At 43.0% G+C, this 24,504-nt stretch overlaps 1 protein-coding gene across 1 annotated transcript in view; it reads right to left on the minus strand.

Annotated features, from left to right (window-relative positions):
- Nucleotides 1–1,570: 1,570 nt before the first annotated feature.
- C3_1H2orf66 (chromosome 3_1 C2orf66 homolog) overlaps nt 1,571–24,504 on the minus strand; it is a 243,413-nt gene continuing 220,479 nt past the window's right edge. The window contains exon 3 of the mRNA XM_078683700.1: nt 1,571–1,804. The gene's annotated coding sequence lies outside the window, so the exon portion shown is untranslated. The remainder of the gene's footprint in view (nt 1,805–24,504) is intronic.

A 24,504-nucleotide genomic window follows, 5' to 3' on the forward strand; every position in this document is an offset into this window, starting at 1 on the left:
CACCTGATCTCAACAAATTCATGGTAAGATCCCAGGCAGTATAAAATGCTCAGAAAGAGAAAGGGCCGGACCCACACTCCTGTTTACGTGTAGGAGCTTGGCATGTCTCTTATTGGAAAGACTAAGGAAATAGAGGGTTACAAAAGTAAATTAGAAATTATCCTGACCTGTTTTTACAGGCAGGAATCATGCAGTTTACAGGATGACCGTGTTACTGATAGTGAAAGAGAGAATGTAGATTCAATGTGTAGAAAGGGTCAACATCCATGTTAATTAGATCCTGACGAGATACAATTAGAGGTCAGTATTTCTCCCAAATAAGCAGCCAGAGAGCCAATGAAAGGGTTGGATGCAGCCACTCAAAGGGCAGATCTTATTTATGGGAGGAAAAAAGTAACCACAGGGACCAAGAGGATTTGCAGGTTTTTAAGTCACTGCAAGAGTCGCTAACAAACGGGCAATAATTTGGCATTATGTGATTGACACTGTTCAACTTTGGATCTGGTCACTCATTTGGGACATTAAGGTTAGATTTGTGAAATGTGACCCGGAACAGAAAATACATTTGAACAGATGTTATGATGGAACCAGTACCTTAAACCGTATTATTATTACTTAAGGGAAATATTAAATATGTATCCATTTGTTTTTCCATATAAGCTGTTGTCCACATTACCTATGTTTTGCACTTAGGTGAAATGCTGAAGCCCCCTCCCCCTTTGCAGTATGCCCCAAATGCCAGAAAGGTATATTAAGACCCAACCCAAGCCTGAGAAGCTCTAAAATGTAAGTGAGCCTGAACCCAATCCTTTCACATCCAGAGGAGGAAACAGTGGGAAAGAGGAAAACCGGCACAGCAATCCCAACCTCTTAATCAGCACCAAATGAGATGTGCTGTCGGAGCTGCTACTGATGCAAAATGATGACTGCAGCAGTCACAACCACGTGCCCTCGAGAGGAACGGATGGGACATCATCACAAGCATGGGTTAAGGTACTGATACCGATCCGCTGGGGCTCGAGCTGCACACCTGTACTGTAAGGTTTGGGAAGAGATCTCTCCACTAAAATAAGTTTAAACTAACTGAGGAAGCATTCGTTCATGATGGAGCCAGTTTCTTAGACAATATGTTTGATCACCTAAAAAACAATTCAAGTAATGTGGTATGCCAGCAGCTTTCAGTTCTTCTGACACATTGTTATCTAAATTTATTGAGTCGGAGAAAAGGCTGGATACAGTTTGTTTTGTTTAAACATGATTTCTCCTCTGAAAAAGTTTGTGTTAAAGTTTTTAGTTAGTGCTTAAACAGTGCCACATTCAACCATGAGACAGACACAACGGGCAGTGGAGGCGGAGAATCAAAATAATCCTGTATTTACCCTTACCCTCTTTCAAAGACACTGAACAGTTAAGTGATACAATAATTATTAGAAAATATGTTAAGGAGAAAAAGTATGCCAAATCCAGGATATAACAAACTGAAAAGATAAACATTTATTTACATTTCAAAAGAAGTCAAAGGTTAAGCAGAAAATTAAATACAGGGGTAAAAATTACAACATAGGCATAAACATTGTATTTATTTACATGAACACACACAGTCTTAGTAGCAATAAACTTGTATCTAGGACTTTAAAAACACAAGAGAGAAGATATGAAAATCCGAGCTGTAGGCAGATCTCTGTGATGTTTTGCAGGGATACTGAATACATTATTATCAGTCATTTTACAGTATAATAAAATATAACCAATGTTCTCATAGAGCTGTTCAGTTCGGCAGAGAGACAAACTGTGTTGAGGCGATCTAAAAAAAGAGGCATTAAACAGATTTAATACATGATTCGGATCACACATGAAGACACATCAATAAATATATGAGATGAAAATCAGGCTGGACAGAAACATTCCTTTTTGAAAAATGCATATGCTCCCTGTGGATCTATTGGAATTGTATGTTATGAGATATTAAAGGGGCTCTACCAGCTTCCATCAAAGATTACAGTTTGTTATTACCACTTCACAACTGTAGTAAGCAATCTCTTAACTCTTCATCTTATCAACTCCCACTCTTAACTACATGCTTGCTCCCTTCACCAGTTGCAGTCCACGTTCTTCCTCAGCCTTGTCCCTCTTTCACTTACACCCATGTCTGTTCCTTAACACCTCCCTTTCATTATTGCTACCTGTTGATATAGATACTTTAAACTACTTATATTGTATTATGCAAATCAGAAAGGAAGTACAACACTTCGTAAATTCCTAATCAGGAACGTTCTCTTCACAATTACCCACCTATAAATACCACTCACTCTCATTACATACACAAACTTCAGCATTTCATTATAATTACAACCCCTAATGCCCCTTGACGTACTGCAAAAACATACTAAACCCTGCATTTGGCTAGCATTGTGCTATACAAATATAATATGCATACATTTACATATTAACGTGTGAACAGAATGTTATGTAAGATCACCTTCCAGACATGTTGGTGTGGTGACCGTGTCTTTTTATTCCAGTGAGTGTGATTACATCAACTCTAATAATTCTTTTCTCTTGCCTGTATTACAGGATCATAGAACTTACGGAATCTGAACATCGGATACCGTCCTGGGGTTCACACTGACCAGAGTCAAAGTGACCTAGTGGCATTGTAGGTAGCTTTGTTTCATATTGTGAAGGGATGGATTATATTGGACAGTGGTCTGCTAGATCCTTTTGCGTGTCTGTGTGGAGTGTCATGTGCTTGGATGTGTGCCTTAATGCTGAATGAAGTTAACCTTTAATTCATTCAGCACGGATGGATTAGGGGTATATTCATGTGAGAAGGTTCAATGAAGATTTAATGTTATGTACAGGCAATATATATTGTCTGGTTTTGCATTCATTCTCATGTTCAAAATATTTTATTGAGCTTTAAAGTGAAAAGGACAATACAAAGAAGAATATCAAAATGGTGCATAGTGTATGAGGATATGAAAATACACAACTTCCATTAATATTGTGCCAGATTAATAAATGAAGATAACAATATAAATGAATATGCAGGAAGGAACCAGGAGCTGCTTGGTGTATAATAAAGACATTGAATAAAATCAATTGATCTATAGAGAAAAGCAGTAACACATTACATATACAATTCAATATAATCATCAACTGGTTTCCAAAACAATTAGAAAATGGAAAAGTATTAAGAACACCCTTAAGAGATAAATGGGATCCTCATTGGGTTAAAGTAATCTAGGCCCACCAGGTATGCACTGATAATAAAGATGCATTTTTCCAAATTGACCGTATTTGATTTAAGAGCTGATGATAACAAAAAGTCAAAGAGTTTGTTTGTGTGTCAGATAAAGTAATAAATAACTACATGATTTACAGATAAGCAACACATAAGAACGATTATAAGAAATATGGAGTATTTGCCTAATTTGGGAGATACGGCTAAATTGCTGAAGTTAGCAAATAATTGAAATAGGTAAGGAGTGAAAAGAGGAGAAACTGTTTTGTAAAATTCTGCCGGGATACCATTTGGTCCTAATGATTTATGTGGTTTCAAGGAATACATGGCAATCCTTAATTCTTTACTGGAAATGGGTAAATATAAATTACACAGTCGGATTCAGAAATTTGTTGGAGATTACAGGACGCTAAAAAAAAACCTCAATAATGTGGTTGTCAACAGAAGTAGGTTTGCTGTATAAGGAAAAGTAAAATTCGAGAAATTCACTAACACTATTAGTAGTTGATAATGTAATTTTTCCCTCATTACCATAAAAAGCATGAATTTGAGTTTTATCTTTTTAATATGAAGGTTTTTAGCTAGCAGTTTTCCAGATCTATTACTATTGAGATCAGATTTAGCTTTGTTACTTCAACTGTTTTACTTAGTAAATATTATTTTCTTAGTGTATTATTTGCAATTGTAGTTTGGAAGTAATATCATTATGGGTTATAAACAGGCATTCAAACTTAGCTATTTGTTTTTAAAGGTTAGAAATCTTTGTTTGAAATGATTTATTTTGGTGTGCCATTACAGAAATTGTTACCAATATATGCTTTAAAAGCCTACCATTGTATAATATTAGATGTTATAACATCAGGATTGAGAGAGCAATAATCAATAGCAGATATCATTTTAGTTTTAATGGTTTAATTGAAAGCAATATCAACAATCATATGCGATCTTGAGTTTGAGTTATGTGCTTTTATCTGGTTGTAAATAAAGAGGTCATAACGTGGTCTGAAATATCAATGTTTCCAAATGTAGGGTCATAGATTGCATAGACTAAGTTTTTTGAGGAAACTCAATCATTAATTTGTGAATATGAATTGTGAGGATTAGAGAAAATATAAAATCATTTTAGTGTTGGATAATGAAAGTGCCATATATCAATAAGTTTGGTATTTTTAAATCGTGTTTTGAGCGCATAAAAAGCTTTAAGTCTAAATTGAGTAGAAGAAACTCCATCTAATAGAGGATCCCAAATGAGGTTAAAGTTACCCCAACAATAAGCAAAACATTATCCAAAATAAAAATTTCAGAAGTACTATTCCAAAAAGACAGGTCATCAGCCTTTAGTCCATAAATATTGATTAAATGCAAAATGGTAGTGTCAAGTTTAACTCTAGTAAACCGAAATCTACCGTCAGTCTCAGAATGCTAATATGATATCTGTAGATTGAAGAGGAGAGAATGTGTCATACCCATATCCTTTTCATATCAGATAATAAATATGTTGTCATCTACATGTGTTTCTTGAATTAGGTTAAAGTTAACCGAACAATAAGCAAAACATTACCCAAAATAATACTTTCAGAAGTTATATTCCAAAAAGTCAGGTAATCAGCTGTTGGCCCATAAATATTGATTAATGCAAAATGGTAGTGTCGATTTTAACTCTAGTAAACAGAAAATGACCCTCCGTGTCAGAATGCTTATACAATATCTGTAGTTGAAGAGGAGAGAATGTGACATACCCATTTCCTTTTCATTTAAGATATGTTGTCATCTACATTTGTTTCTTGAAGTAAGCAAATATCAGCTTTATGTCTAATTAAATAATCTAATATTTTCACCCGTTTAACTGGGTGTTGTAAGCCTTTAACGTAAAAAGATACAGTTTTATTCTTGCAAGACTTGGTCGTAACTGTAACCATTAAGAAATGAGGATAAGCAAAAATACACTACATACAAATAGTAGAACAGGAAAATTATAATAAAATAATAATGAGATTAACGTATCTCTGCAAAGAGAAGAGATAGAAAAGAAAACTGACAAAGACTAACATATAGAAGACAACAAACAAGCATTATAGTAAAGAAAAATGACAAAGACTCACATATAGAAGAACAAACAAGCATTAATAGTAGTTTGGAATCTCACACAAGCATGTACAAGACGACCCAGAGAAAAGTTTGCCTGTAAGGAAAATATCATAATACCAGCGGGACAATATTTGAAGAAGAGATGAGTGCAAAAGGAGCATCAGTTGAAAGTCTCATGAGTATCCATTGAAAGGGGAAAATGAAGATCAGGAAATACATGAAGATCGTCAGGGTGATAAAATGATTTAGAGATGTTATCTTTCCACATGCGCTACATAGACGGATTGAAGAGCCCACATTTGAATCCAGAATTCCGTAAATGTGGTCATAGAGCATTGAATTATTTGCTTATAGTAACCGTTTTTTTGGCAAAATCTTGATGAATAAAGATTTTATTGCCATTGACCAGTAGAGAAGTTATTTCTCTTGCAGCTTTCCTTATGATTACTAAGTGGTGGTGACAACCGCGGCGATCTAGGCTGCGGATGTGTGTTGTTGTGGATGCTGCTGTGAACCTCTAATCTTGCTGTTGATTTTAATAGCACGCCTTATAAAGCTTTTTAAAACTGTAACTTGCACACTATTGTTTGATTTCGCTGCTGATTTAATAGCACGCCTGACAAGCATTTTAAAATTGTAATTTGCACTTTGTTTGGGAAACTACTCCAAGTCACTCCTACCTGCACTTTCTTTACCTCGTGGCCCCGTTCCGCCCCGGCTTGTGCCGTTTGTGCGGAGGGTCAGTTCGAGGAGCGTCACTTCCTGCTAGTGACACCACTTCCGCCCTGCACGGAATCTTCGCAGGTTAGCGGTCTAGTGCTGCCGAGCCTACCGAGTACTTAATTCCCGCTTCCAGCTCCCAGCCCCATTGACAACCGCGGCGATCTAGGCTGCGGATGTGTGTTGTTGTGGATGCTGCTGTGAACCTCTAATCTTGCTGTTGATTTTAATAGCATGCCTTATAAAGCTTTTTAAAACTGTAACTTGCACACTATTGTTTGATTTCGCTGCTGATTTAATAGCACGCCTGACAAGCATTTTAAAATTGTAATTTGCACTTTGTTTGGGAAACTACTCCAAGTCACTCCTACCTGCACTTTCTTTCCCTCGTGGCCCCGTTCCGCCCCGGCTTGTGCCGTTTGTGCGGAGGGTCAGTTCGAGGAGCGTCACTTCCTGCTAGTGACACAACTTCCGCCCTGCACGGAATCTTCGCAGGTTAGCGGTCTAGTGCTCCCTCTCCTTTGGTACTTAATGGCGGTCTGGAGGAAGCGCAGCGGACGAGCGCAGCGGGAGCGCCGACTTCGCGCCGAAGTCGCGCACAAGTCAAGCCCGTCTGCGCCCGTCCGCGGCCGACCGGGCCCAGGGCCCTGTCGTAATGCCCAATGTCTTTCTTATTCTTCCACCGACCTTTTAAGACTTAAAACCTTAGGGCCTATTCCCGCCCGTACTGTTCCCTCTGATATCCCCGCTCTTGATTCTTCTCACGACCCTCCCCAGGCCCCCTCCGTAGCACTATCGCCGATCTCCGCCTCACTACTCATCAACTACCTTAACACCCGCTCCCTCATTCGCCACCAGCTCGAGATATTTCAACTGTTGCATCAGAGCGCCATCGATATCCTTCTTTTAACCGAAACCTGGATCACCGAGGACTCAGTTCCTGATGTCCTCGCTGCAATCCCCACGGGATACTATATTATGCAAGCCAACCGCCCCGTTGGGAAAACGGGCGGCGGGGTGGCGGCTATCATCCGCTCCCAACACAAATTTTCAGAGATCACCGTGACATCCATTCCCAAGACTGAATGCTTAGCCCTTAAATTCTCTTCAGATAAGTCATCTTTCATTTGTGTTATTGTTTATAGGCCCCCTGAATACATGCCTCTTTTCCCTCAGCTATTCAGCGATTCTATTGCCCAACTCGCGATCAATCATGCCAATATCCTGGTTATTGGTGACTTTAATTATTGGCCGTCCGCTGTTCATGAAAGTCAATCCTCCTCAGAATTCTCCGACCTTCTAACTAGTATGAATTTCTCCCAGCATATTCATACCCCCCCTACACACTATAAAGGCCATATCCTCGACCAAGTCTGGACGTCCAACCTCGACATCTCCCCTCCCGCTGTTCTCCCCTGTCCTTGGTCCGATCACAGCGTCATCTCCTTTCAATTACATCTTCATATGTCATGCCCTCCTCCCATTGTTAAGAATCTCCTCGCTCGCAACTGGAAAAGAGCAAATCTGCCCGACTTCTACGACACACTGGTTTCCACTGCACCCTTGCCATCGAGTTCGCTAAATGATCAAGCTGATCATTTGGATGATTGGCTCCGTCTTGCTAGCAACAGAGTGGCCCCTTATAAAAATATCAAAGCTAAGCGCCCCCACGACGCTCAACGGTGGTTCACGGACCAACTCAAAACGGAGAAACTTGCTTTGCGGCAAGCTGAACGCCGTTGGCGCCTTAACTATGACCCACAGCTCAAAGTCGTTTATGTCAACTCTTTAAAAACTTACAAAAAATCGATTTTGACAGATAAAACGGCTTACCTTTCTCAAAAAATTATGGACTCTCACAGTAAAACCAAGGATATTTTTGCAATCGTCAATGAGCTTTCCCTGCCTGATAGGATCACCCTCCAACCCCAGCCCACCCAAACCCTGTGCGACTCTTTAAACTCATACTTTATTGATAAGATCACAACCATAAAAAATAATATCCCGACCCCTGCATCCCCCCTTCTTCCTCCCCTCCCCCCCAGGAACCCTAACACCCTGATGGAGTTCTCTCAAATCTCGCTAAAGGAATTTTCTTCTCTTCTTCTTAAAGTTAGCTCAGGCTCCCCTAACGACTGCTGTCCCCCTCAGATCCTGAGAGAAGCTTTCCTTGCCTGTCCGGGCCCCCCACTGGCATTACTTAATAACTCCCTTGCTACGGGGGAGGTCCCTCGCTCCTTCAAACAAGCAGCCGTTTTACCTATCTTAAAAAAAAACAATGCGGACCCCACAATTCTAAGCAACTACCGTCCCATTTCCCTCCTCCCCTACTTAGGAAAGATCTTGGAGACTTATGTCACCCGCTGCCTGACTTCCTTTATAGAGAAATCCTACTTCCTTGACCCACAACAAGCCGGTTTTAGACCCCTCCACTCCACTGAGGCGGTCATAGTAGCAGTCATGGACGCCCTCAGGAAAGGTGCCGATAAAAACATCTCTCAGGCCCTTGTCCTTTTAGACCTTTCGGCAGCTTTCGACACGGTCGATCACGTCATCTTGATCGACCGTGTCCGCAATGCCGGCATTCAGGGGGTGGCCCTTGACTGGCTCAGATCATTCCTTGACCAGCGCTCACAAGCCGTTCACTTGTCTACCTTTTCTGCACCTTTCACATCCCTCTCCTGTGGTGTCCCCCAGGGTTCTGCACTATCTCCTCTTTTATTTAATTTATATCTGCAACCTTTACTAGCGTCCCTCCGCAATTCCCCAATCACAATCTTCAACTATGCAGATGATCTTCAGTTAATTTTTCCCATTGATTCATCTCCCTCTACCCGTCTTAATTTTCAGGCCATTATGCTGACCATCGCAGAGTGGATGTATCACAGCCAACTAAAGTTGAACCCCACAAAAACTGAACTCGTACTTGTGGGGGGTTCCACTAATCCATGGAATTCCACCTTCTGGCCAACCTCCCTGGGGACGGCACCCACCCCGGAGAGAACAGTGAAGAGCCTGGGGGTGATTATCTCTGAAGACCTCTTGATGAGACCACAAATCAACTCTGTCACCTCATCCTGTTTTTTCCATCTCAGGCGGATACGTAAAATCAGTAGGTTTCTCTCCCGGGATGCCTTAATTCAAGTCTGCATTGCTCTTATCACCTCCAGGCTCGACTACGCCAACACGCTGTACGCCGGGATTCCCGCATGCCACCTCCATCGGCTGCAGCTGGTGCAGAATCAGGCTGCCCGCCTGATTTTCCGCCAGCCTAAACACCAGCATGTCACTCCCCTTCTTCGTGGTCTCCATTGGCTCCCGGTTTCCAAGCGCTGCACCTTTAAGCTGGCATGTTCCGTTTTTAAGGCCCTCTCCGAAGCAGCCCCAGCCTTTATCTCATCCGCTTTGACACGCCACATTCCCCTCAGAGCTCTTCGCTCTGCATCCCTCAATCTCCTTGTGGTCCCCAAATTCAAACGTAAAAAGCACGGCGGATTGAGCTTCTCTGTTTTGGCCCCCTCCACTTGGAACTCCCTGCCATCTACACTTCGTCTTTGTTCCAGCTACGACTGCTTTCGTAGTTTACTAAAAACCCTGCTCTTCCAGTCTGCCTACGAATAACCCCCCACCCTTGATCACTGTATTTGTCAAGAGCGCCATAAAACCGTTGGTGAAAGTGCGCGGTATAAATAATTTTAACGTAACGTAACTTTGAAGATAACTTGACATGGTTTGGTTTGTGAAGGCTTGTGCTGTAATGGAATTAAGTGTGCTTCATCAATCTCAAAATTTTCGGGAATTTGAGATTCACAAGAGTATGTAGTAAGTTCTCCAGATACTGTCTGCAATCATTGCCCTCTATATCTTCAGGTAAAATACAAAATCTTATATTGCCTATTTCGATTTTTCAAATCTAAGAAAAGTTCATTCATAGGAAGAATTTTAACTGTGATAGGAAGTATTTGGTCTATTTTAGTTTTGGTGTTTTGTATTTTAATTGCATTGTTTGAACTTTTCATTGATAAAACAGCCATATCTTTGCTAATTTTATTAATCTCTGTGGCAATGTTATCAGTGTTCATCCTAACAGACTGTAACTCTTCCAGAAGTGTGGTTAAGGATGGTTCAACAGAGTCAACAATTTCGGATGCATGGGGTAAGGGAGAAATTACTTGTTTACACCTTAGTATTTACAGTGACATGTCTGATATCTATATTGAGAACATCGAGAAATAGCAAGCCACTTTGTATATTAAAAGGAGAGAAATATTGAATTAAATGAAACCAAAAGAGTGGTAGGTGCAGCAGCTAAAACCAGCTGTGAGAGGATCTCAGGCCAAAGCAGCGCCCTTTCCTGGAGTGTACTCCGCCTATCCTAATCTCAGTCAAAGGAACAGTGGAGCCACGGAGCAGTCCTTAGCTGTAATTCTATTAGGAAACCAGCAGAAAACATTGAATGCAGGCAACCAAAGGAAGCCCAGGTCACAGCAGGCAGCGGAAGTAAGGCAGTTATTGGACCGAAAATAAGTGTACAAATATCATTGATGATTTAGGTGCCACAGGGACTTTCTGGAGTTTGATATCTTGCTTTGCACACTTGCACAACGTTTGCAATCATTCTGATTACATTCAATTGTATGCTGAAGCTTCTTTGACAAACGCAGCATTTCATTACACATGTGATTGTCGCTTCTGAATTGTATTTTTCTTTTTTGTTTATTCCATTTTTGGTAACCCATAGCAGATCTGGGGGTACCAGAGTGGTTTAAAATAGATATGTATTTAACAGCCGCACATGCAAAATAATATATAGTGCGACAAAACATATCTCATAGCTGAAATTATCATAAGAGGAGTATAATATTGTTCAGATTAATGTACAGGCTTAGTGCTATGTTTAATTCTGGGAATAATGTTGAAGGTAGTCGTTTCAGGTCCTGTTTGAATGCAATAAATGATCGGTTGGTGCATACTGAGGGGTGAGACGAGTTCTAGATGTTCGGGCATTACTTGAAATAGATAGGGCAATAGTTTTTAGGTCTCGCCTGTCAATGCGCATGCGCATTGAGCAGAGCGAGACTATAGGGCTTTAAACAAAGTTTACCTAACTGCGGCGATTTGGTGCTGTGCCCGTGGCTTTTAGGTCAATGCGCTTGCGCGTTGACCTAAAATGCGCGTGCACATCACCAAATCGCCGTCTGTTCCCTCAGCCGCATTCCTCCCACACCTTTTAAAGTGAAGCTTAGCTTCACTTCAAAGGCCCCGGCTGCTTCACACCCACATGCCGCTCTACCCGCTCCGCCCCCTCCCCTGCCCGCCGTGTCGCATTTCTCCTCCCCCCTCCCCACAGCAATGCCCTCCGCCGTCTCTCGTGTTTCTTTTGACTCGTTTTCGTTAGGGTTGGTGCTGTCTTTTCCTGCTGCTTCACACCACCTTTTGCAACAATACTTGTGTCTTGATTTGGGATTTTATCTTTTTACACCGAGTTGCAATAGGTTCGTGGTGAATTCACATGTTATATTGTTCAGCAAAGTGGATTATTATTATTCCAATCTGTAAAGTTGCAAAACAACCCCCAGTAAGAAACGTGAAACTGTAACTCGGGTCAAGAACTGCATCTCCGTCATTACCGCATGCGTTCATGCTTCACCGTGTCACTGATTAAGGTAAATCAGCAGTTAGCTGTATCTTTGAATTTGGAGCAAAATGTCATTGGCAAACCTCTATTTTTTTTATTAGACTGCATCATCTAAAGAGCTCCTATGCAGAGCGAATAATCATGTTATGCCGCCTCTCCCGATACTAATTTACTGGAAGTTTCTACTAGACAGCTTTGACTATCTATCCCAGCTGATACAATGTCAATCAGAAAAGTGAGCGAGTCACGGATTTTAATCATAACTATTTTTATAACCCTTTTAACAAGACACGGTTTTATGGGCAACTCAACATTTCATATAAAAAAATAGGAGATTAAATTCCTGCTGCTTCACACCCTCATCGTCTACACACACACCTACAAGCATTCCTCCAAGTTGTCTCTCTCTTCAATCATGTGTGTTGTATCCTGCACGAGCGCTGCGTCAGCTGTGACCCCGCTCTGTGCATGTGGACGCTGTGAATGTCCCTGCGTGTGCGCTCCACTCATGTCTTTCTATGCAGGCTGCCTTCTGCTGTGTGCATGCGTCTGCTGTACTCGCAGACTGTATGGGTGCCTATTTGTGACTATGCCCGCAGGCGTGCGCCATGTTTTGTATACTCTAAGTGTGTGTTCTCTAAAGGAATGCATTTACTGTTGTAGGCACAGTTTGTGTGTACATTCACTTCGTCATCTGCTATGTAGGTATACCTTATGCACGCTGTGTGCGTGAGCCTTCTGCGATTGCCGTACGTGCAGCCTCCTGTGTGTGTTTGCGCCGTCTGCTCTGTCTGTCTCACCCTCAACCCCTCACTCACCCTCAACCCCTCACCCTCACCCTCACTCACCCTCAACCCCTCACCCTCACTCACCCTCAACCCCTCACCCTCACTCACCCTCACCCTCACCCTCCCTCAACCCCTCACCCTCACCCTCAACTCCTCACCCTCACTCACCCTCACTCACCCTCACCCTCACTCACCCTCACTCACCCTCTACCCCCTCTACCCCTCACCCTCACTCACCCTCACCCTCACTCACCCTCACTCACCCTCAACCCCTCACCCTCACTCACCCTCACTCACCCTCAACCCCTCACCCTCACTCACCCTCACTCACCCTCAACCCCTCACCCTCACTCACCCTCACTCACCCTCACCCTCACTCACCCTCACTCACCCTGAACCCCTCACCCTCACTCACCCTCAACCCCTCACCCTCACTCACCCTCACCCTCACTCACCCTCAACCCCTCACCCTCACTCACCCTCACTCACCCTCAACCCCTCACCCTCAACCCCTCACCCTCAACCCCTCACCCTCACTCACCCTCACTCACCCTCACTCACCCTCACTCACCCTCACCCACCCTCACTCACCCTCACTCACCCTCACTCACCCTCACTCACCCTCACTCACCCTCACTCACCCTCACCCTCACTCACTCTCACCCTCACTCACCCTCACTCACCCTCAACCCCTCACCCTCACCCTCACTCACCCTCACCCTCACTCACCCTCACCCTCACTCACCCTCACCCTCACTCACCCTCACCCTCAACCCCTCACCCTCACCCTCACTCACCCTCAACCCCTCACCCTCAACCCCTCACCCTCACCCTCACTCACCCTCAACCCCTCACCCTCAACCCCTCACTCACCCTCACTCACCCTCACTCTCACTCACCCTCACTCACCCTCACTCACCCTCAACCCCTCACCCTCACTCACCCTCACCCTCACTCACCCTCACCCTCACTCACCCTCAACCCCTCACCCTCACTTACCCTCACCCTCACTCACCCTCAACCCCTCACCCTCACTCACCCTCAACCCCTCACCCTCACTCACCCTCACTCACCCTCACCCTCACTCACCCTCACCCTCACTCACCCTCAACCCCTCACCCTCAACCCCTCACCCTCACTCACCCTCAACCCCTCACCCTCAACCCCTCACCCTCACTCACCCTCACTCACCCTCAACCCCTCACCCTCACTCACCCTCAACCCCTCACCCTCACTCACCCTCACTCACCCTCACTCACCCTCACCCTCACTCACCCTCACTCACCCTCACTCACCCTCACTCACTCACCCTCACTCACCCTCACCCACCCTCACCCACCCTCACTCACCCTCACTCACCCTCACCCTCACTCACCCTCACTCACCCTCACCCACCCTCACCCTCACTCACCCTCACCCTCACTCACCCTCACCCTCACTCACCCTCACCCTCACTCACCCTCACCCACCCTCACCCTCACTCACCCTCACCCACCCTCACTCACCCTCACTCACCCTCACCCTCACTCACCCTCACTCACCCTCAACCCCTCACCCTCACTCACCCTCACTCACCCTCACTCACCCTCAACCCCTCACCCTCACCCTCACTCACCCTCAACCCTCACTCACCCTCATCCCCCACTCACCCTCATCCCCCCACTCACCCTCAACCCCTCACTCACCCTCAACCCCTCACTCACCCTCACTCTCACTCACCCTCACTCACCCTCAACCCCTCACCCTCACTCACCCTCAACCCCCACTCACCCTCAACCCCCACTCACCCTCATCCCCCACTCACCCTCAACCCCTCACTCACCCTCAACCCCTCACTCACCCTCAACCCCTCACTCACCCTCAACCCCTCACTCACCCTCACTCTCACTCACCCTCACTCACCCTCAACCCCTCACCCTCACTCACCCTCACTCACCCTCAACCCCTCACCCTCACTCACCCTCACCCTCACTCACCCTCACCCTCAACCCCTCGCCCTCACTCACCCTCAACCCCTCACCCTCACTCACCCTCACTCACCCTCACTCACCCTCAACCCCTCACCCTCACTCACCCTCACCCTCACTCACCCTCAACCCCTCACCCTCAACCCCTCACCCTCACTCACCCTCACAACACATATTGTGTTACAATAGGTGTCACATTTGCGAAAGATAAAACTATTGCCATTGTAAATAACAAAGCTATTAATTTCGCTATTTTCAAAACAAGCACATAAATAAAAAATGTGTCCTTTACAATACCAATAGCTCAAACTTTCCTAATGCGAGACCTATTGCATTGCTGTGCTTCTCTCCCCTGCTGCACTCTCCTGCTCTCTAGAGATGTGGCCTAACGACCAGAGCTGCCATCTAAGTGACGTAAATACAAAACATGTTGCATTCCAAATGCTATAGGTGTCACATTCGCGAAAGTTATAACTATTGGCATTGTAAATGACAAAGCCATCAATTTAGCAATTTTAAAAACCAACAAATAAATAAAATATGTCATTTACAAGACCAATAACTACAACTTTTCTAATGCGAGACCTATTGCATTTCCAATGCTTGTTACTTCTTGAACCTTCGAGGTTCAAAGAGCATACACTCCACACTTTTCTAGGAGTGGCTTGTGCCAGGTGTCTTGGAGTGTGTGTTCAAAATATTTCATTTCTGTGATCAGTATGGCTGCTGCATGTAGAGTTGCATGCAGAGGAGCTAAATCGAGTTTAAGGACGCCTGTATGAAGGGCAATTACCTAGTCACATCTTAATAAAACCAAAGATTGCATCACTGTTTGGAGTCTATTGATCTGATAAAGGGTTTAATTCTCCACAAAAGCTACATCTGACACTGAGCAGGCTTAGTTAATGAGTTTATATGTGCTTGAAGGTTACATTTTTTATCAAGCTTGATGCCAAGAGATTTTGTATATTTGATAGTTTGGGGTTTACAGTCAAGCAAGTTAAGAAAATCAAACCATGATTACATTGAAATTACCACATTCCCCTTACGCAGCCCTGTTTCTGCTTGTATTTTCTCTGCAATTTATCTTTCCATTGCTTGCCAGAACATCTACTTTCCTGGGACAGCAAAGAAATGACAGTGACATGTGAAAGCATCATTGATAAAAATGCAATTGAATTTCTCGAATAATAAAAAGCAATGACTGTTTCCAATTGTAAATTATGGGGGATCAAATGCTGAGGTAGCCCAATTCACAAACTGCATTTTCTAGTATGTAAAGTAGCACTACAGTTGGACCCTTATTTACTACACAATACAATTCACAAACATACAGTGGAGAGCTCTACCTCCCACTCTCCTAACTTTTCTATGGGGAGATCCAGTAAGTTTGCTACTAAGCAGTGAATGTGGGAGGGAGTAGAGGGAGTAGTAGGAAGATGGGTAATTTCTACTACAAAATGGAAGGGGTTTAGATAAATGTATAGATGAGTTGAGGGATAGGCAGGCTACTGTAATCACCCATGCACCAAAGAGTTGCCATTCACAAACCACATTTCTGAAGTTATTACATCCCTAAAGTTGACAAAATAGTTGTAAATGTACTGTCTCCATTCCAGCACCAAATTAGGTTAGGCACCACACGTGACATCTCACAGGTACTGCAACATACTCCCATAGAAAATCATGGAGACAGTAACCTAAACGAATACCCCCATAGGAAATAAATATTTTTAACTTTTACAATTCTACCTCGACGTTTTTTTTAATGTTAAAAAAATGCATATCATTATTAAATAATGTATTTATGTAATAATAAACTTAATTGAAAAACAACATTAAATTAATCTTATAAAGTTTTGTTAAAACCATTAAGACTACTACAACAAATAACTTTTAACAAATATTAATAACAAAAAAAAACAAATGTTATGGCAGGTGAGTTTTTGAAATTATTCCTCTGGACAGAGCCCACATCCACTCTATGTTTAAGTTAAAGCACTGGAAACATTATGTTTTGAAGACAACTGTGCTGTCAAGCCACACCTAAAAATGGAGGGACGTAGATCAGGTACATAGTCGAACTGGCCTATGAGGCAATTTGGCAATGCCCAAAGGTCTGACTTATTAGGTCAGAGTGTCATGGTAATTTTGTACTGCTGATTCCCTGATACTACCACAAGCATTGCCTGCAACAAGCAAAATTGCATGTAGCCTCCTATTCCTTGCAAATGACTTATACAGCATGTCGTTACAAGTTCAGAAATGCTGATTTGCAAATGTTGGCCACTGCTTAGCTATCTGATTCACTAATTAGGTCCATTTGTGCCTGGGCTTTTTTCTGTTCCAGTGGTGAGAGTGCTTCAATCAACGTTAAATCAAAGACATCGTAGGGATTGTGAAAAATCCAAGTGTTACTCAAAGAACAACTGTTGCAAATGAGCCATGCCAATTTATAGGAGAGTGGTAAGGGAGTGGTATGTAGTCGGTGGTGCATTTTGAAGCACACTGTTGCAAATATACTACTAAGGATTGGCGTGGTAGCGCACTGTCATTTACAAACAGCACATTTTCCATTGAAAAGCAAAAACAATTCACACTGCCTTGCGGTTTTACTGATAAAACTATACAGCACACAAATGATAATGTGTGGAATTCATATTTCAGGAAATATTTTTCATTTGCACATCACCAAGTAAAGCGTCTTGATTTGCTTTAGTTCTACCATACTTCATAGTTACAAAAATTAGCCTCATTTGTGCTTTCCCAAATTCTATGTTTTGAAATATTTGTACAGTTAATTTACAAAAAATTTAAAGTGTGCTAGAAAATCTCTGACATTTTACAGCCTTTCCTTTCCCACTCATTGTACCCCAGCAAGATTATCAGCTAGTTCACATTACAAATCCTCGAACTTTGTAGTCAGAGAATGAAAAGTAAACAGAAATCTATATGTTAACCTCTTTAGTGCGGGCGGAATTCCGCCCGTACGCTGGGATTTACTCATTCCCATGTTTCATGACGAGCTGGGCTCGTCATGAGCGTGCGAGGAGGCTACCTCATGACGAGCCCAGCTCGTCATGAGCGCCGAAGGGGTTAATAAGCAGCAGTTGTTCAGAAGACATAGCCTGACATTTGATCTCTGTCTTTGAACGCTTAGAAAATATGACTACATAAAAACAACATTAAAGGCATATGTATTGCTCCTTCACCTTCAGAACTGCAGCATGTTTACTTTAGGTACTCTGCAGCATCCACCCCCCCCCCCCTCCCACAACCCTACTTCCAGGACCTATGTTCAGTTCTAATCCAGCCTTGATTGGGTATGATGGATATCTCACTGTTCTAAAATTCTTAAAACAGAAAATATGGGAAAACTATGCCATGGAGGCCACCTTGGCTGATGACCCAGGTAGGAACCTATTCGAACTATACTGTTGTGTTGGGCTTGTGTATGGGTTTGATATGGTAGGGGAGTCGTAATTGGAATGTTAGCATGTAACATAGAATGTTAGGTTTTGAAGACTATTAGTAAGGAGAGAGGAGCAGTGGTTCTTCAATGTCCCACACACTTGGAAACTTGGAATGACTAATATTTCTACAAATTGATAACAAGTTACCCTAGTATGCGAACCTTGCATGCGATTCATCATTGTATGGTGATTTCCTTTGATGCCGCATCCACGATGTACGGGCATCAGAACCTTTGAGAAACGTTAGCGCCTGCACGAGACTCATTGCCAAACTGACCTATGATAGGTGTGAGTTTTGTTTGGATAATTACAAATCAGGAATTTCCCTCCCTGCCATCAACAGTCAGCATAGTGCGCAAGCAGTCTTGTGCACAAACCAGCATCAGCATAAATGCTTGGAGCGTGAACTATGTAACAGTAGAGCGCACACTCTACAGCAAATGTTCACCTATTCAACCAAAGAGTGTGCATACGTCTGGCGTGTCTACAATGCTTGCACCATCATGGTGGAACAGGAACATATTCTATACCTTGTGGTGCCAAGGTTAAGAGTCTAACCATTTTAAATTGTGTACACAATTTATACGTTTAGTTCTGCATCACCTGTCCAGCGATCTATTTCACTTGTACGAAGAGTCCTGCACATATTTAAGGTGTGATTTTTGGCTATTAAATTATAGTGCGTTATGCACAGATAATTCTACACACAATTACTACAAATAATATGTTTATTCTCACTCCGCCTCAAGCATTCAAATCCTCGTCTAGGGATTCATCAGTGTCATGGGAGGAATGGAGGGAGTATTTTGTGAACTACAAGGAGACTTATTTCAACATGCACTGGAAGATTTGGATGCTTATGTTAAACCAATGGTATGTGTAGCCATTGACATATACATTTTTCCACAGAAAACAGGGCCACATTGAATCAATTGAGGAGTATATTGCTGCTTTAAAAAAATGTAGCATTGACTTGTAGATTTGGAAGCTTGCATGATGAACTAATTTTGACCAAGTAGTAATTTATGCTTCTAACACAAGTATCCAAGACAATCTTTGGACAAAAGGACAGTCTCCGTTACCAGATATTATTCACATTGTAAAAAGGGTGGAGTTATCGGGCAGATACGCAAAACCTGTTCTAAATGAGCAAAACAAAAAAGATGATCAAGAGATTGTTACTAACATTAAATCTGGCAAAAACATACAAGGCAAACTACTCACTGCTACACATGAAAAGAACATGTCTTCTGACACAGCTTTTTCTAGATAGCTGTGTACATGTTATAAGTGTGGTAGTTCAGCTCATGGTGAGGAACAAAGGAGAGCATAATATCAACCTAGCACATGTGCTAGATATTCTGGAGAAAAAGGGTTTTCAGGATATAGCGAATGCAAATTTGATAAACAGAGTGCTACGTATCTTGGCATGAAGTGTGTGGTGGTGGTATTAAGCCCAAGAAAGAACTTGTGGAAGGATTCAGAGATTCTCCAGGTCCTAAGAATAAGGATGATGTCAGATCGTTCCTTGCTTTAGCTGAATTCTGTTTGAAGTTTGTTGAGAAGTTTTCAAGCAAAATCTATCCGACTGAACAACTCTTAAAAATTAAGAACACATTTGAATGGTCTAGAGAGTGTCAATCAGCATTTCCAAGAAAGTATTTGTCAGGTGGCTCCTCTGCATTGTTTTGACTCTAAACTCCAAAGTGCAGCCACCACTGATGCAAGCACTGAAGGTATTGGTGCAGAATTGTCATAAGTTGATGATTTAGGAAAATCATATTTAAATGCATCTGCTTCATGGTCTTAAACGCCATCAGATGAAAAATATTCATTTATTGTGCATGAAGCATTAGCCTGTGTGTGGTGGGGTTTAGAACATGTTAGGCAATATATTTGGGGCACAAATGTGAAGTTGTGTACAGATCATAAACCTTTTACTGAGATATTTACAACAAAGCATTCGTATATTGCTTCTCCGCGCCTAGCCAGATTATTGGTGAGGTTGCTGGATTATAATCATGAGGTGTTTTACACTCCAGGAGTGAAAAACAGGGTAGATGATTTCTGAAGTAGAATGTCACCACCTATAAAGAATAATGATGATGTGGAGAAGCCAGTGTTGAAAGTGACATCAATATTATTTCTCCAGAAGAGTGGGAGAATATTTGTAAAGAGGACAAGGTCTTACTTGAAGATCAGAGGATGATTAAGGGCGAATGGCCAGAAAAAAACATGTGGGAAAAGATCTACACATTTATTTGAGAGTTGAGCCATGAGTTGTCTGTTGGGCAAAAGAAATCCATGAGTACTGGAAAAATTGTACTACCAACTGGGGTGAGGCTGAAGTTAATGGATATTTGTCTGAAGGCCATTTAGGTATGGTTACAACTAAAAATAGAATGACAGGGTTGTACTGGTGTCTATGTTTGGATTCAGCCATTGAAAAGAAAGTGAGAGATTGTTTATTTGGTGAGAATTCTGACAACTCATGAATAACCTTCAGACCACCATTGTGTCCTATGAAGAGTTGTGAGATGCAGTGGGAAAGGACAGGAATAGATATAGTGGGTCCTCTTGAGGTTGAATGTAGTCAGAGGTATTTGGTTGAATCATGGACAATCTCTCTAAATGGCCAAAGGTCCAGATTAGGGACAAGACTGATTAAAACGCTGTGGTAATAATTTAAGATAAAGTACTCTAAGTGCAGTGTTTACCTAAATGTGTTGTGAGTAACAATGGTCCTCAGTTTTTATCAGATGTTTTAAAAAACATTTTGGTTATGAACTTTGTTACGAAGGAAACAACGAGAGAGGGAGGGAAAACATCTAAAGAACACTCTTAGTCCCCCAAGTTATATATTCAAAACAATAAAAGAGTGAGCCTTTCTGAATAGAAGAGCATGTACGTAGAATCCGACTAGGTTCTTTAGAAAGCCCTCACTCACCAACCTAGTTGGTGACATGCTTCATCATTGGGCCCCACCAGAGGAGGCCGAATGCCACCCTGGTGTGCTTCAATGCCAGAATTATTGCAAAGCTGAATTGTGTTCACTGTGACAAGTGGAAGTGAATTAAAAATGACTAGATTGGACGGGCAAACTACTGGCATGGCTAGAAAGACGAGAAAGGGCGAGCCGCTGTATTGCCCAACTGACACTAGAGGACAGGACACCACGACAGACCCACAACGAATAGTGGAAGGACTAGCAACTCATTATGAAAAGGTTTATACACCAAAGGCCACAGCCACCGTGGACGAGAATCTTGACTTTCTCCGTGACATTAGACTGCCTACACTAGCGCAGGAAGCAATGCTTGAATTAGAAACGGCGTTGACCACTGACAAATTGGGACTGGCACTGTCCGCACTCCACAAAGGGAAAGCAATAGGGCCTAATGGCTTGCCGGTCGAATTATATAAAAAGGCAGCAATGTCTCTCATGCCCCACTTACTTAATAGGTACAATGAGAGTCTAGTTAAGGGGACATTGCCAAAGATCAACGTTTGGCCACCATTGTGGCGATATACAAGTCAGGCAAGTCGCCATTGCATTGCTCGTCCTATCGCCCAATATCCTTGATAAATGCAGAAGCAGAGACTGGCAAAAGCACTCGCACTCCGTTTGCAACCACAATTTACGACATTAATCCACCCAGACCAATCAGGGTTTATGTGGGGGTGCAATACCTCCCTCAACTTACGGTGTCTGCACATGGTACTGGATCGTATACCAACTATACAAGAGGAAGCAGCGATTCTCACACAACTATGGCATTTGACCTCGTGAAATGGGCGTTTCTATTCGCGATTCTCCAGAGGATGGGATTTGGCCCCAATTTCTGCGCATGGATTAAATGACTCTACAAAGCGCCCTTAGCACAGGTGGTCGTAAATGGACGTATATGGAGAGAGTTTGCACTGGGCAGGGGTACAAGGCAGGGCTGCCCACTATCACCACTACTTTTCGAATTGATATTAGAACCGCTCATGGCCTGGATTTGACAGGACGTGATGGTCCGGGGGATGAGGTGGGAGAGAGACTGGGAAGATCGCATCTTGCTTTATGCAGATGATGTGTTGATTTACCTAATTTCCCGGAACGATCATTGAGCTGCTTACTGGACATTTGCACTGCATACAGGAAGGTGTCTAGGGACACTATAAATTGGTCAAAATCGCTTCTTTACACATTACATGGTCCCACGCCCAAGCTCCCGTCGGGCTGTGAGCTGCAAATCACAACTAGGGGTTTTAAATACTTAGAAATTACGCGACGCCACAGCCGACACTTTCTGTAGAAGAAAACCTGATGCGGCCACTAACAAGGTTCCGAAAAGACGTAAAACACTCACACTGACACTACTGGGTAGGGCCGCCCTCTTTAAGATGATGTCCCTACCAAGATTTTTATATGCCCTCCAAAATACCCAGTTTCCGGTCCCCCCTACATATTTTAAAGCAATTGATGCTGAAGTCTCCACTCTACTGTGAGATGGGAAGCCGGCACTTATAGCACAACACAAACTGGTCCGCAGCTGGTATGATGGGGAATAGCACTACCCAATGTAAAATTGTATTACTGGGCTTCTCAACTTGTAGTAATAAATCAATGGCTGCATGCCCCGCAGGATGAGCCAGCCCTTCGAATGGATAGATATGTTCTACCTTCTGATCAACTAATGAAAGCCCTATATACTAATAAACAAGAAAACACACTCACGGGTCTGACAGCTCACACAATTACAATATGGCATACAGCGCAGAGGTCATTAAGGGGGAGAGAGAGGGTTGACGCAGGCCACACCCCTCCGGGAGGCCCAGCGTTTAGGCACTTTATCCAACACGAAGGGATTCAAGAAATGAGACCTCATTGGTATAGGAGATCTATGGGTAAAAGGGGAGGTTAAACCCTTCACAAAACTGCAAGAGACATACGGCATGGCAAAGACAGAACTCTACAGATACATGCAAATGAGACACGCACTCAAGAGTGCCATTCCCCCAGAGACGCAATTAGCGGAGACCTCACCCTTAGAGGATAGGCTCCTCACTGACCATATGCATAAGAAGGGCATCTGCCAGACATACCGTAAGATCGTAAATAACCTAACAGACTCCACGAAGACCCTAAGAGAACGATGGCAGTCGGACTTGGGAGACATAGAGGACTCAGACTGGCAGGACACATTGACATCGCCCTGGGAAGGAACGACTCCATCTAAGCTTAAATTAATACAGCTCAAGGTGCTTCATGGCATATATTACTCACTCACTAAACTGCATAAGCTGGAGCGCGCGCCTGAGTCACTGTGGACTCACAGGAACATTCTATCACATAATATGGGAATGTCCGCGACTACAACCATACTGGGAAAGGGTCATGAATGTGGTCTTGCAGGTGGGGGGGCAGACGTCCCGCCGGACCCCTGGAGATGCCTCCTTAACATTTGGGAGCCCACAGACCTAAATTTAGGGATGCAGAATTGGGCAACATTTGGCGATGATGATTGCAAAAAGAAACATGGCAAGAAACTGGGCTCGGAAATAACCCCCACATACCAACTATGGAGGAATGATATGGATGCTACGATGATGGCTGGAAGGGCAGCATATACACACAGGGGATGCCCCAAGAAATGGTCCGGGATTTGGGGAAAGTGAACGAATTTAGAGGACACATATGCGAACCTCCGCAAGTAGAATCAAGCCCGGACAACAGCCCATAATGGAAATAATGTAAATGTCTGACTTTGGGTTTGGTTTTGAAACACAGGAATTGTATTATATATGGTGGGAAGGGGAAAACTGTAGAACACGATAATGGTGCTTTGACGAATGTTGTAAATCAAACAATAGTGGAGATTGTTGAGTTTTCTCTTGAAAAACGAACTAACATTAAAAAAATATATATGTCTAGATTGTGTCCAAAAATAATTTTTATTAGTTGGCCAATCAGACTTGAATAAAAACAAAGTGTGGGATGTGTAAACTGAATAAATTGTCTATATCCCATGATGTAAGGTCAACATGTTTGTGCCTATGTGTGATAATTAATCAGGCATTCTTAAGGACCAGAAAAAGGTACGTTGCAGGTACCGAGTGGGTGCCTGGCATAGGCGGTGGTGTGCCATTTTGCCACCACCCCCCTCCCGAGACCCATGGTGTGATGAATTATTACACCCTATTGTAAACTCTGTTGCTCTCAACACAAGGATTACTTGACTATCAAGTTTTACATTTTTCACACTTCTAACCTCTGGTTAGGGTGGGCCTTAGCTCGCCCATACCGCCGAGGTTCACCTTTTTCTGGTCCTGAAGAATGCCTGGTGTAACTACACACGACTATAAGGAACATTGCGAGCTAAATGGCATACAGCATGAAATACCACACAACATTCATGGTGTGGAGTCTCAAGAATCACAAGTAGTGTCACAGAACATCCAGGACAAAGGGTCACAAGAAGTGTTGGAGGAACAGGGACGGGAAGAACAGAGAAATATCCATGGAGAAGAGTGACAAGAAAGAATGGAAGAAATGAGAAGTATAAAAGAGTGAAATTGAGTAGAAGAGCAAAATTGGGAG

This window comes from Lissotriton helveticus, chromosome 3_1 (assembly GCF_964261635.1).
Source record: "Lissotriton helveticus chromosome 3_1, aLisHel1.1, whole genome shotgun sequence".
Classification (NCBI taxonomy): Eukaryota; Metazoa; Chordata; class Amphibia; order Caudata; family Salamandridae; genus Lissotriton; species Lissotriton helveticus.